We start from the raw sequence: 14,960 nt of genomic DNA, 5'->3' as shown, positions 1-14,960 counted from the left end.
AAGAACACTGTGCCACAAATTCCATTTTAAAAGGGTCACCCTTGGTGTCAGGCATCCTGAAAAGGTGTAATTTGAATGCCTGAGAATCTGCTATTCATAAAAGCCATGAAAACATGTGTAACACTGTCCACAATTAGCTTTGTCAGAACTCAGATAGTGAGCTGTGTGGCATGTGAACTTGTCCCACTCCCATCCCCAACTCAGGGGATCATGGAAAAGAAGCAACCTTGCCATGGGGACAGGAAGGAAAACCACCAGCCTAGCCTAGTCTACTGGGGACACTCTGGGTTTAGAGATCTTTGAAAAGCTCCAGCCTCAGAGAATATCTAACCCAGGCGTCCTCAAACTGCAGCCCGCCGGCCACATGAAGTGGTATGAATTGTATTTGTTCCCGTTTTATTTTTCACTTCAAAATAAGATATGTGCAGTGTGCGTAGGAATTTGTTCATAGTTTTTTGGGTTTTTTTTAAACTATAGTCCGGCCCTCCAACGGTCTGAGGGACAGTGAATTGGCCCCCTGTTTAAAAAGTTTGAGGACGCCTGATCTAGCCTGTCTGCAGCTTTCTGCAAAAGCCTTGTTCATAGGACTTGTTACATTTTTGACCCTACAGAGGACTCACTCTAGGAGAAAAGCCCAAACTCAAGAGCACTGGATCAAAATAGTCATTGTAACTGTATAACACCATAGCTCTAGGAGAAACAAATACCAGTTGGGATGAAGAAAAGGACAGGAGAAAAATAAGAAGAAAGTTTGGGAAATCTGATGTCCATAGGGGCTGGGCACATGGCCAGAAAGACCTGAGAAGGCCCAAATCTCTTACTTTGGGCTGACCTTCAGGCTCTCTGCAAGATGGAAGTGAGGACTAACGCAGATTTATCAGCTGCCCACCTCAGTGGTGAGGGAGGGCCACATCCCACACAGTAAAAAGTGAAAGGCTTATACAAATTTCTGTTCAATGATTAGCTGACCTGTAAGTTAACTGAGCAGAATCTTTAGGAGCCAAAGAAAATAGGAAATACAGACTTTGTAGAATTCACCCAGGAGAGTCACCCAACAATCTGTAACTTCAACACACCTTGAAGAGAGTAGATAATCTGATTTCCAGGTTTTCCATATTATATTATTTTAAATATTCTCTTTCATCTCAAAATATACAAGATATACAGACAAGCAAGGAAGTATCCATCTAAGAAACAAATCAAACCGTTAATAGAAACTGATCCCCCAAAGGCTCAGACATTGGACTTACTCTGAGTCACTTGAAGGTGATCACACTTGGTGGCACCTGTGTGGGCCAAGAGCTTTATTCAAGTTTTTACATTTCTATTGGGAGAGGACCCAGCAGAGGGGGTGTTGTAGGTTGAATGTTCTGAAAACATTCATATGTGGAAAGGCAGCTGTCTGTGAATCAGGCAGCAGGCTGTCACCTTGATCTTAGACTTCCCAGACCTCTTCCCCACTGTTCCCTTCTTCCCTCACTGTTTGTATTATAAGCCACCAGGCTATGGTATCATGTTATAGCAGCCCAGACAGAATAAGACAGAAAATTCATAGCGAGAAGTGGGTGTGCTATTTTAAGAAATACAAAAAAAAGTGAGAGCACCTTTGAACCTGGGTAATAGGCAGAGGTAGAAAGAGTTGTGCGGTGCATGGTAGGAAAAGCCCACATTCTCGTGAATGACCATTGAAGGCACTTCTGGTGAGAGTTCAGAAGGAAAGAGGAGGACGGCAGAGAAGGGGGGATGTGTAGGAATCCTAAACACAACATCGGTAGAAATATGGTCAGTAAAGGTGATTCTGATGAGGCCTCCAACCAAAATGAGGAACATGTTACTGAAAACCAGAGGAAACACCTTCCTATTACAGGGAGGCAAAAAGTTGGCCAAATTGTGTTGATGATCTAATTAGTTCCAGAAAGTGGCACTTGTAAGCAATGAAATTGGATATTAGCTAAGGAAATCTCTAAGCAAAGTGTTTAAAAGTAGCCTGGCTCCTCCTGACTGCTTTGGGAAATTTGTGAAGCTCAGCTCAGCTCCCCAGAACTCCTTAGACTGCAGGGTTGTTCCACCTGCTCCTTCCCACCTGGACAGCAGGGAGCTGTCTTATCAGGAGGGCCTGATGGGACTCCGCTCTCATGTGACATTTAAGGCACTCTCTTAAGGATCCCCTGATTTAGCCTAACAGTCCAGGGTATATAGAAATTTTTTCCAAAGACTTTCAATATCTTCTTCAGCAGCAAACCCACTCCCAGTGACCCCTTTTTTGGACGTGCCATCTGGACTCTGACTTCCATTTCTGTCAGGCCCTGTCACCCTCTGCCATCCAGTTCCTGGAGAACCCCAGCCCACAGTTGAATTTTGTCTCTCATTACCCAAAGTGGGCCCCCTTCTCCACAGTGCTCCTTTAAACTCTCTGGAGATTCCGGAAAGCAGAGCCTTGGTTTGGGAATCCTCCCTGCAATCTTCCTCCCCTTGGCCCCTTCTGTGTTTACTGAGCCCCACCTCCTCCCCAGGAGGGCTCTGACCAGCTGAGCCCCTTGTTCATTTGCCACATTTCATAAGACATGCTGGCTGCTCACTTCCTGCTGAGTGTCCACCGTGCCCTGGAACACTGTAAGCACTTAGAGACAGACATTGTCTCTTTGGCAATTTGCTCACATCTAGCCCAGGATTCTGTTCATTGTAGCTGCTCCCCTGGAATGTTTGCCAATGTTTGCCCCAACCACACTGCACACACCCGGTGTTCTGAGGGTTTTCCTTTCTTCCTGACCCTGAGGAAAGAGAGAGCCAAGGACACAGGAGCAGAGGATGCAGGGACCAAGGATGGGGGCCCCTGGCCTCTGCTAACCCAGCCCCAAAAGTGTTCCTTCCGGTATCACTGACACTATGTGTCTTGAGGGTCTTTTTGTCCCCACCCAGCACTCCCTGTGGTATAGATGATCATGCTTTTTTCACAATCATGACCGAGTCCATACAGGGGCATCCCTGTTGAGGGGTCCAAGACTGAGTGTGTGGAAAGCTTGTCTCTCACTATGACAGTGACAGCAGCAAGCTCAAAGCCTGGGCTCCCTGGGAAAGAAGCTAAATGATGCAAAGGCAAGGGCGGGGCAAGCCCAAGCCATAAAGAATGCAGACATGAGCTCAGGGTGATTGTGTCAGAGACAAAGCTAGAGGTCTCCACAACTACAGTGGGTTGGAAGGTTCAGGTTGGGACTCAGCAGGGAGTGGATGAGAGGAAGAGTGGAAAGGAGGATGCTGGGAGTAGGTTTGTGTCATATCACTGATAACAGTTGGTCTGGTCCAACCCTAAACAAGTGCGGGACAGGAAAGCAAGCTGGGACCTTAGATTGTGCAGGGGACCAGGGGAAGGTTCCTGCCCCTACTCCTCTCCTAACTGGCCAGTCATAATCTGGAAGAGGGAGTGGAGAGGAGTGGAGCCTTGGATGATTGTGCTCGAAAGAACAGAAATGAAGACCTTTATCCAGTCCCCAAAGGATGGAGACCCCATGATGAGTTCTCGCAGCTCCCAGGTAATCTGATGATTGAATTCCTTCTATGGTTATTAAACCGTACCAGATGGTAGTCACTGTACTAGGGTTCAGAGAGGGGTGACTAATTGTGTCTGGTCCTCAAGGAACTTAGAATCCTCTAAGAGACACAAACCATTATGTTGCTGATGGTGAGGAGGTGATGCCCTCACTGTGGTTGAAGCTGTCAGAGGTCAGAAGAGAGGATGGTTAACTCTGTTGGGGAGTTGGATGGAGGCTTCATAGGAAGTGGCACTTTAGACTGCTCCTGGAGGAAGCCTATGACCAGGGGGAGGTGATGACAGAGAAACCAGGCCAAAGGACGAGCATGAATAGAAGACCTGGAGGTACAAAGATGCACAGAGAGGTGGTGAGCTCCAGAAGTAATGAACCAGGAGTAACGAACCATCAGTTACTGGGGAGAGAATCTTTGCACAGTGAGGATGGAATGTCAAGAGGGAAGATGGGAGAGGGGTGGGCAGGGGACCCCTGGCAGTGCCTCCTCCATCCACAGCCAGTCACCCAGCTCATCACTTCACATTCATACTTGCACATTATCACACACACACGTGCACACACACACACGTGCAGTCTGCCATGCACAGAAGAAAGTGGGTCTTATTTTGAGAGTGGCCATGTCCTTCCCATCCTAACCACTCACCTGTGGTCTTAGGGTTGTTTTGAGCTCAGTAAGGATTTCCTAAACCATCAAGTACAACCTCGCTGGGTGATGGTCTGAAATACTGTCACAACTCCTCATCCTGATACTTCTGCTTGTTCCCTGTGGTTCTGGGATGAAGCAGAGTCCAGGGCAGTGGTTCTCAACCTGTGGGTCACACCCCCTTTTAACTGTATTAAAGGGTTGCACTATTTTTAAGGATTTCTTTCATTTTTAAGGCTGTGTTGAAAAAGTTCCTGGGATACTAAGAATACCACAAACAGTGAAAGTTTGAGAATCTCTGCCCTGTGCACAATCTAAGTCCCCACCTCTGCTCTCTAGTCCTGTCCTTCCTTAGGATTCGCCAGGGTCCCGCTCCAGGGACAGGATCCTTTAAGACCTGTGGATGGGCAGCAATCGGCTGGGGAAAAGCAAAGTTAGAAACAGAGAGAGACAAAGAGACAAGACACGCAGAATAGAATTTTCAAAGGTGGGAAGCGCAGGGGACCATTGCTTATTTGTGGGGTTCTGGCAGATGGCACTGAGTATTTATACCCCTTAGCCTCCATTCTTGGGCCCTGCAGTTTTCTTTCCCTGCATTCTCCCCTTCACCTGCCTGATGTTCAGGAGACAGTCCATCTACAAACCACTGGGCACACTGCTGCTCGAGGCAGCCATTTAGCAAACACTGGGTAGGAGCAGCCACGATAGGCAGAGTCCTGGGGGAGGTGTGGGGCAAGTTACAGAAGCAAAAGCCAGGGTCTGTCTCCAGGAGCTTACCATGTATCTGGGCACAGAGGACACTCAGCACAAAGGGAGCAGCCAGCGCATCTGGAAATGTGGTAAATAAACAATAGACTCAGCTCAGAAGCCTCCTGGGCCAGCAGGCAAAACTTAGCAAAAAGAGGGATGGAGGGGAGGAAGATTGGCAGGAAAAGGCCAAAACCCAGGCTCTGCTGTCCAGGATCTCCAGAGAGGAAGAGAGCACGTGGGGAAGGAGTCCCACTTTGTGTGATGATGACCAAGTTCAGTTCTAGGCTGGGCTCTCCAGTAACTGGGTGGAAAGAGCACCTCTGAGCATTGTCCTGTGTTAATCCACTGCCCCCTAAAAACATACGGATGACAGATACACACACCTGTACAAAGGAAAAGTAAAGCCCCAAGCACTTGTCCCCAAGACTTAGGGTGGAAAAAAATGACTTGTGCCTCCTTCTTCACCAAGGCAGGGACATAGCCAGAACAACAAGAATTAATTCCATCAAAAGGCAACCTGCCCAATGCTTCAAGACCACGGCAATAGCAAAAATATCAACCAGGGGTCAGGCAGAGGGGACATGGGGTGGAGGGAGGCCAGGCCTTATTCCACCATGCCCTACCTCAACCTTCAGGCTCTGGAGTGTTCTAGGTTATGGGTCCCCAGCAGCAGCTGCAGCAAAAGCAAAATAGGGGATTCTGGGCACAGACCTAGCCCATTTACATCCTAGACCAGCATACATTGTCTGGAGGTACCTGGGGAAACCGGACTGGCAATTAAAGCTGTAAACAGGCACAGCAGGCCCCCTCAGAACAGTCACATCAGGCTGCTCAGCTGTTTCAGAGGCTGTTAGGTGTCCCGAATCTTAGGCTCTCTGTTGCCTGCAAGGTGGTAAGATTCAAGACCTGATGACCTTTCTCCATAGGAAGATGGAAAAAGGAAGGATGCATCCATTGAACAAAATCTGTATAGAAACAGGCAGAAATTTCATCCTTGCTCCCCCAAGAGTTCCACAATCACTCCCAAGGGCAGCTTCTTCTCCAATTTGCCATATATTCTGCCTAAATTTGTTTTCCATGGAAGCATTTACATATAGGGTGTCCCTACTATTCAGCACTTTGGTTCGCTCAACAAATCATGGACACCTTTCCTTGTCACATACTCATCTTAACAGTTGCATAGGAGTTTCTCCAGTCTGCACTCGCCACTTTAAAACACTTACTGAAGAACACAGAATCCCCTTCCCTCTGACTTCAGAAATCCCATTAAATTGGATTAAGCTCTACTGTGTGAGGGTGTGCACCCAATTCACTTGCCGCCTGCATTATCAAACAGCATCTAGTGATGTGTCACTCTCGAGAAAATTGAGAAAATAGTCACTGAAGATGTTTTCCATGCCCCATAATTCAGCCACCCCGAGGATGGTCGCCCGCGGCACGTGAGGAGGTTATCAGCAAGGCAGTCTCTATCTCCCCGCACTCCAGGTCCCAGTTCCCAGCCAGCGACAGTTGCCAAGCCACATTTCCAACTGGGGCTACAGTCCCATCAGCCTGGGAAATATTTATTTAATGAATCCACATTGAGTACATTTTCCTTTTCTAATTTTAATGAAAAGGATGCCACTTCAGTCTGATCAGTGAATGCTAAAACCATTGGCTGAACGGTTGTTGGGAATGAGATATTCATACAGACTGAACTGTAATCCATAGTTTTATCTGTGCCCTCACCTTTTTGGTTTTGTTAATTTTAAGTTATTTCTTTCATATCTGTTGCCATAAAAATCTTCAGTGTTAACACTGACATGCTAAGATTGAAAATACAACGCCTACTGCTAGAACAAAGACACCCTGCTGGGTATTCTCACTAAGAGATACATGCCCACTGTGCCAGCCTGTCCCTCCACCTTGCAAGTGCTCTAGGAGGGACAGTCATAGTCCACTAAAATACAGGAAAAGAGGAACAAAAGACAATTTCCTTACTATTCCATTGTTATTACTTTATTCCTATTCAGAACTATCACCTCCAATATGTTTTCCAATTAAAATATGCCAGCAGGTTTCCCTCTAACACTCGAAGAACTAAAGGGGAAACAATCTGGGGAACTATAGATCTTGCCTGAACCTGGCAGCCAGGTGTGCAGAGTCACAGCACAGAAGTGAAGGCTGCTGTTGGTTCGGACTGGGGACATAAACCTGAAACAAATACAGGTACAAACAAGAAAGCAGTGGATTTCAGTTTTGCCTAAGAGGCTTGAGGCTGCCATAGACTCTGCTGGTTCATTACAAAGTCTAAGATTGGACTTATTCTGTACTGTTCCATCATGTTCAGTTTAGTTTTCACCTCACATTCCAAGATGGCCAACTAAGCTCCAGCCCTATTTTCTATTTTCCAGCAAGCTGCAAGCAGAAAAAAGAAGGAGAAAATGGCTTACACCAGATGTCTTTTCATGTGTTTGATAAAAACCTAGTGAGATGACTATACCTGTCTGCAGAGAAAGCAGGGGGATACAGTTTTAATCCTGTAAGGTCCAGTGTCTAACCCCAGACATGACTTGTATCACCAAACAAGAGGGGAAGTCAGATGAGGGTGTGAACTGTCAGCGTCTCTACCAGTGATGTGGCGACTCTGTATTTCAGGGCCACAGTGGGGAGTAGCAGGAGACCAGAAGGTCAACACAGGCCCCAATCTTCCTCCCTATGCCCTGCGGTGGAGGAACTGGGGAGGTCTGAAGGCAGGTATCCCCAAGTGACCCAGTGTGTCACTGGGAGGCTGGGGATTCTTACGCCCAGGTGGCCTTCAGTTCCACATGCCTGTGGCTACCTGAGGTGCATAGGAAGCAGGGTAAGTGTTCCTGGTGCCGTCAGATGGCATCTATAGAGCACACTTCACTGATGGTAAAAAATGGCCTGTAATGGCATTAGGAAACCTTATGATAACCAGTTTACCAGAAATCATTATTACTAACAGTTAAATACTACATGTCCATCATTACTTCCAAGTTTACAGAGCTCTTTCTAATTCAACCTTCATGGTAGGACAAACACCTCTTGCCAGACTCGGAATCTTGAGAAGTCCTGTGACATGAACCAAGCCCTTGTGCTTCTCCACAGAGGAGACAGAAGGCTAGTTTGGTAGACACCCTGGAACACCCAGTCTTACAGTTTCCCGACATGGGGGTGTCGTCAGTTCCCCGTGGGCGGAAGTGACTGACTACTGTTGACTATTATGCAAGAGTCAAAAAAGAGTAATTATTTCTGGGGAGTAAACTGGGTGTGAGCTGGGTCAGGTCTTTCACATCTTTATGTTACACAAATTTTAGTTGTTATTTTTATTAATTCAGTTGCCTTCCCAGGATAAAACCAGGCAGTCAGACCTCACCCAATCAACCTTCTCTCTGTAGAAGGGCCAGCTCAGTGTCCCAGGAGAAGGGCTAGGCTCAAGCATTTCCCCAGGTTGTGGATACTCAGGGAATGCAGAGCTGGCTCAATATCCCCTCCAGGTAGTGATGGAGACCTGTCTTCAGCTGTCCTAGCCAACTCAGACCTGACACCCCTGGACCACCTGGACCACCCTAGCCTCCCAAACACATCTCAGCGGTCTAGGTCAGCCTTAAAATGGATGTGGATATGGCATGAACAACTTGCTGGCAGACCTCTGTGGGAGCAGATGTCCCCAACATCCTGAGCCTATTTGGGACCATGAACAACTGCACCATCATCAGGTACAACCCGGTGAGCAGAATAGCCTTGAATTCCCAGAGCTGGTCACTGGTGCCTACTGTTTCCAGAGGGCTACACTGGACATCCCAGTATGTCCAGTGAAAGTTGAAAGTTGTATTATTTGCCCAGAAATTCTGCAAATTTCTTCTACAAAGTTGTATAGAGGTTTATACAAGGTGATTATTGCAGGATTTTGTTTTCTCTAAAAGTTATGAACTAAACATGATCTTTACCTTTGTAAATAAACAACTAGTTGCATACATTGTGATACAGTCATGCTATGAAATGTCATGCAGAATTAGAAAGGGAAGTGAGGGGCAGTGCCTATGGCTCAGTCAGTAAGGCGCCGGCCCCATATACCAAGGGTGGCAGGTTCAAACCTGCCCCGGCCAAACTGCAACCAAAAAATAGCTGGGCGTTGTGGCGGGCGCCTGTAGTCCCAGCTACTCGGGAGGCTGAGGCAAGAGAATCGCTTAAGCCCAGGAGTTGGAGGTTGCTGTGAGCTGTGTGAGGCCACGGCACTCTACCGAGGGCCATAAAGTGAGACTCTGTCTCTACAAAAAAAAAAAAGGGAAGTGAGTCTAAATGTGCTGGTCTGGGAAGATCTTCAAGATGTATTATTTTGAGGTATAACCTGGATGCAGCAGGGTACATAGGGGCTTATATTTGTTTTAAAAATAAGCAGCAATACATATATACATCTCTACTGTTACTAAGAAAAACATCATTTCTGTAACTTTTTAAAAATTGTTTGGGATTCATCAAGGGTAGAATTAGGTTATACTGATTGCATTTGTTAGGTAAAGTCCCTCTTATAATTTTGCCCTGCCCCTAAGAAGTGTGCCATATACTGCGACCACCCCCATCCTCCTCCCTCCTCCCCTCTCCCTCATTCCCCTACCCCTACCCCTTGTATGAGCTCATCTACTGCCTTCACATTAGAATTGAGTACATTGGCTTCTTGCTTCTCCATTCTTGTGATGCTTTACTAAGAAGAATGTGTTCCACTTCCATTCAGGTTAATACAAAAGATGCAAAGTGTCCATCTGTTTTAATAGCTGAGTAGTATTCCATGGTATACATATACCACAGCTTGTTAATCCATTCCTGGGTTGGTGGGCATTTAGGCAGTTGCCACATTTTGGCGATTGTAAATTGAGCTGCAATAAATAGTCTAGTACAAATGTCCTTATGATAAAAAGATTTTTTTCCTTCTGAGTAGATGCCTAGTAATGGGATTGCAGGATCAAATGGGAGGTCTAATTTGAGTTCTTGGAGAATTCTCCATACTTCCTTCCAAAAAGATTGTATTAGTTTGCAGTCCCATCTGCAGTGTGAAAAGTGTTCCCTTCTCTCCACATCACGCCAGCATCTGCAGCTTTGACACTGTGATGTGGGCCATTCTCACTGGGGTTAGGTGATATCTCAGGTGGTTTTGATTTGCATTTCTCTGATGATTAGGGATGGTGAACATTTTTTCATATGTTTGTTAGCCATTTGTCTGTCTTCTTTAAAGAAGTTTCTATTTATGTCTCTTGCCCAGTGATATATGGGATTGTTTGGTCTTTTTTTGTTGATTAATTTGAGTTCTCTGTATATCCTAGTTATCAAGTTTTTATCCGATTCATAATATGCAAATATCTTTTCCCATTCTGAGGTTGTCTGCTTGCTTTGGTTGTTGTCTCCTTAGCTATACAGAAGCTTTTCAGTTTAATTAAGTCACATTTGTTTATTTTAACTGTTGTTGCAATTGCCATGGAAGTATTCATAAAATCTTTCCCCAAGCCAATATCTTCAAGTGTTTTCCTCACACTTTCTTCAAGGATTTTTATTGTTTCTTGCCTTAGATTTAAATCTTTTATCTTTCTTGAATCAATTTCTTAAGAGGTGAGCAGTGCAGGTCCATTTTCAGTCTTTTACACGTGGTTATTCAGTTCTCCCACCACCACTTATTGAATAGGGATTATTTTCCCCAGTGTATGCTTTTGTTGGGTTTATGAAAGATTAGATGGCTATAAGATATTAGTTTCATCTCATGGTTTTCTGTTAGGTTTCAAATGCGTATGACTCTATTTTTGTGCCATCCATAACTTTCTTTATCCCTCTATAGGAAATACACACATATTTGAAAAGCCAGGATGGCAGAAATTGATCATCACTCCAGGTTCTAGGATGTTCTAGGAATAATTAAACTGAAATTGCCACAGAAACACAGCATAAAATGTGCTGAGGAAGAAGAAAGTAACCTAACTGCAGGCAAGAATGGGCCCCAAGCACCAGGCAAGCACACCTGGGTGACAAATCAGGTTTGGGGCCAGACTCAGGTCAGAACATACAGGGGGCTGGGAGGAGAACTGACCAGCCAGATCCAGACCTGGGGCAGGCCACCCTTTAACTGCCAAGAGATAGTTGAGACTGACTACACCCCCACCCCATTACTCCTGTGATGTTCAATACAAGACCAATGACCTGGCCTTGTCAGTTGCATACAGGCTCATGCCAAGCTGTACTGCTTATGTGGAAGTTACCAGAAAAGCAAACACAGCATAAAACATAAAACAAAGCAAAATCCCTGTACTGCCTTTCAGCTGATGACGCCATCTTCCAGTAATTTACCAAAATGACAAACACAAAGGGAAAGAGGACAGGCACCTGTTACAGGTTCTTTCTTTTAGAAAACATGGACTTGTTCCCTTGACCACGTACATGCGAATCTACAAGAAAGGTGATCTTGGGCAGCGCCTGTGGCTCAGTGAGTAGGGCACCGGCCCCATATGCCGAGGGTGGCGGGTTCAAACCCAGCCCCGGCCAAACCGCAACAACAACAAAAAATATCCGGGCATTGTGGCGGGCGCCTGTAGTCCCAGCTGCTCGGGAGGCTGAGGCAAGAGAATCGCGTGAGCCCAAGAGTTAGAGGTTGCTGTGAGCTGTGTGACGCCACGGCACTCTACCTAAGGGCGGTACAGTGAGACTCTGTCTCTACAAAAAAAAAAAAAAAAGAAAGAAAGGTGATCTTGTAGACATCAAGAGAATGGGTATTGTTCAAAAAGGCCACACAAATATTACCATGACAAAACTAGAAGAGTCTACAGTGTTACCCAGGATGCTGTTGGTATTGTTTAAACAAACAAGTTAAGGGCAAGATTCTTGCCAAGAGGATTAATGTTCATATTGAACATATTAAGCACTCTAAAAGCTGAGAAAGCTTCCTAAAGCACATGAAGGAAATGATGAGAAAGAGAAGGAAGCCAAAGAGAAAGTTACCTGGGTTCAACTGAAGCACCACCCTGCTCCACCCAGAGAAGCCCACTTTGTGAGAACCAATGGAAGGGAGCCTGAGCTCCTGGAGCCCATTCCCTGTGAATTCATGGCATACTGGTGTATAGGATAGCACACAGGAGAACGGAGAGAACCAACAGGTTGAGCAGGAGTATAAAGTGCTGGAACCTCTTCCCCGTGAATTCATGGCAGAAGAGGTGAATAGCGTAGCACACAGGAGAACCAAGAGAACGAATCAAGTGAGCAGGAGCATAAATAGGTATACTGTAAAGGCTACTGTAAAAAAATAATCTTGTTCTCTTTGGGGTTTTTTTGTTGTTGCTATTTGTTTTGTTTGTGCTTATTTGTTTTTTTTTTGTTTGTTTGTTTTTAATTCAGGGAACTTTATTGATGTTACATGACAAGGTGGGGCTCCTTAGGCCCCTCTTGTTCTTGAGGGGGTCTGGTGTGGAAACTGTCGAGGGGAGATTCTCAGTGAGGTGGGGGACTGAGTAGGCAGGGGCCCCCCAGCAGCTAAGGGCCTTTCTCTTCCTCTCATGCTCTGGCTGGGGCTTGTGGTCTGGGGGTTCTTACTCCTTGGAGGCCATGTGGGCCATAAGATCCACACCCTGTTGCTGTAGCCAAATTCATTATCATACCAGGCAATGAGTTTGACAAAGTGGTCGTTGAGAGCAATGCCAACCGCAGCATCAAAGGTGGAAGAATGGGTGTCACCGTTGAAGTCAGAGGAGACAACCTGGTGCTCAGTATAACCCAGGATGCCCTTGAGGGGGCCCTCTGATGCCTGCTTCACTACCTTCTTGATATCATCGTATCTGGCAGCCTTCTCTAGACGGCAGGTGAGATCCACAACTGACACGTTGGCAGTGGGTACCCGGAAGGCCATGCCAGTAAGCTTCCCATTCAGCTCAGGGATGACCTTTCCCACAGCCTTGGCTGCGCCAGTTGAGGCAGGGATGATGTTCTGGAGAGCCCCGCGACCATCACGCCACAACTTCCCAGAGGGGCCATCCACAGTCTTCTGGGTGGCAGTGATGGCATGAACTGTGGTCATGAGTCCCTCCACAAGGCCGAAGTTGTCACGGATGACCTTAGCCAAGGGGGCTAAGCAGTTGGTGGTGCAGGAGGCATTGCTGACAATGCAGAGTTTGTTTTCATACTTCTCATGGTTCACACCCATCACAAACATGGGCGCATCAGCAAAAGGGGCAGAGATGACGACCCTTTTGGTACCCCCCTGTAGGTGAGCCCCAGCCTTCTCCATGGTGGTGAAGACACCAGTGGACTCCACAACATACTCTGCATCTGCCTCACCCCATTTGATTTTGGTGGGATCTCGCTCCTGGAAGATAATTATGGGATTTCCATTGATGACAACCTTCCCCTTCTCAGCCTTGACTGTGCCATGGAATTTGCCATGGGTGGAATCATACTGGAACATGTAGACCATGTAGTTGAGGTCAATGAAGGGGTCATTGATGGCGACAATATCCACTTTGCCAGAGTTAAAAGCAGCCCTGGTGACCAGGTGCCCAATACGACCAAAACCGTTTATTCCGACCTTCACTTTCACCATGGTGCCTCCGGGATGGGCTGGTGCTGCACTAGAAGAAGTGGCTGTCTGACGAACGGGAGGACCAGAGAGCCTGCTTATTTGTTTTGTTGTTTTGGTTTTGAGACAGAGTCTCACTCTGTTGCCCTGGGTACAGTGCCAGTGGCCACATAGCTCCCAGCAACTTCAAACTCTTGGGCTCAAACCATCCTCTTGCCTGAGCCCACTGAGTAGCCAGAACTACAGGCTCCCACCATGACTTCTGACTAGTTCTTCTATTTTTAGTAGAAACAGGTCTTACCCTTGCTCAGCCTGGTCTCAAACTCCTGAGTTCAAGCAATACACCCACCTCAGCCTCCCAGAGTGTTAGGATTACAGGTGTGAGCCACCCCTGGGCTTCCTCGGGTCTCTCTCTTTCCCTGTCTTTTTTCCCTTTTTTTTTTTTTTCTTTTTAAGGCAAGCGTGGGATAAAGTTTATTGAGGAAGACAAAGGTTTACTGAGTTAAGCAAGATATTTTCTCCATAGTGAACGGACCTCAGTGCCAGGGTAACCAGATAAGCAAAGAGGCGGGTTCTATTTATATGCCAGCATCCTTACTCAACAGGAAGAAGATTTTCGTAATACCTAACGGTGCTCCATATCAAAGAACCCCATCTCAGGCACAGAGGACAAAGGGAGGGACAGAGGCTCCCGGGGTTTAAATCCACCACCCTTGTCTGCTGGACTGCAGTTGAATGACGACCCCCAGGACTCCTCGGCCGGACTCCACGGACTTCCTCCCGCGTGCTGGATTTGGTCTCCATGTCCACGTCCCAGTGGCCCATTCCTTACATCCTGGTTGTGCTTCTGCTGGACCGTCCGCCCCGGCTGCAGGTGCCGGTGAGTACCGGGGTTGGGACTTCGGGCAGCCTGACGCCAACTGGGAGGGAGCCGGGCAGGACTCCGCATTCCGGCCTGGGGCGCCGCCTTCTCCTCAGTTCTCCTCCGCGGGCTCTCGGGCACTGCGTCCGGTCCCCAACTGGGCAAAGAGATGAGCAAAAACAAGGAGAAAGCGTACTGATAGGAAAAAGGGAGGGACCAGAGGTCTGGAGAGGGTGGGATGGCACTGCGGGGATCTCAATTGAAGCCCCCAACACACACGCTCCCTCCCCACCCTCGGGAAGCGGGAGCTGGAGCCCCAGGGAAGTGTGGTCAAGGCCAGAGTGCGGGGATCCCACAGGGCCAAGAACACAGACGCGGGATAACCATAGGACCTGATCTGTTCTCAGGGACTCTTCCCTACACTACCCATTCAGCATCAGGGCTCTGTGCCCTTGAACTTACCCCTACACGTCCCCTCAGGATATCACCGGGGGGCAGGAGCTCACCAGCGTTATCTACGGATCCCTCCCTCCCCTTTCATTGCAGGAATCCCCTGGTCACATCCTGTTCCTCCCCACTTCAGCCTTCCTGCTCTCTACAGACTTCCCT

The 14,960-nt window shown here is 47.2% G+C and overlaps 1 pseudogene across 1 annotated transcript; it reads right to left on the bottom strand.

The window, feature by feature from the left end:
* Positions 1 to 12,383: 12,383 nt before the first annotated feature.
* LOC128586066 (glyceraldehyde-3-phosphate dehydrogenase-like) lies at positions 12,384 to 13,541 on the bottom strand (annotated as a pseudogene). The gene has a single exon (XR_008380176.1). The product of XR_008380176.1 is annotated as a glyceraldehyde-3-phosphate dehydrogenase-like (transcript).
* Between the last annotated feature and the right edge of the window lie 1,419 nt (positions 13,542 to 14,960).

Source organism: Nycticebus coucang, chromosome 5 (genome assembly GCF_027406575.1).
Source record: "Nycticebus coucang isolate mNycCou1 chromosome 5, mNycCou1.pri, whole genome shotgun sequence".
Lineage (NCBI taxonomy): Eukaryota > Metazoa > Chordata > Mammalia > Primates > Lorisidae > Nycticebus > Nycticebus coucang.
This window is presented reverse-complemented; position numbering and strand designations above follow the sequence as displayed.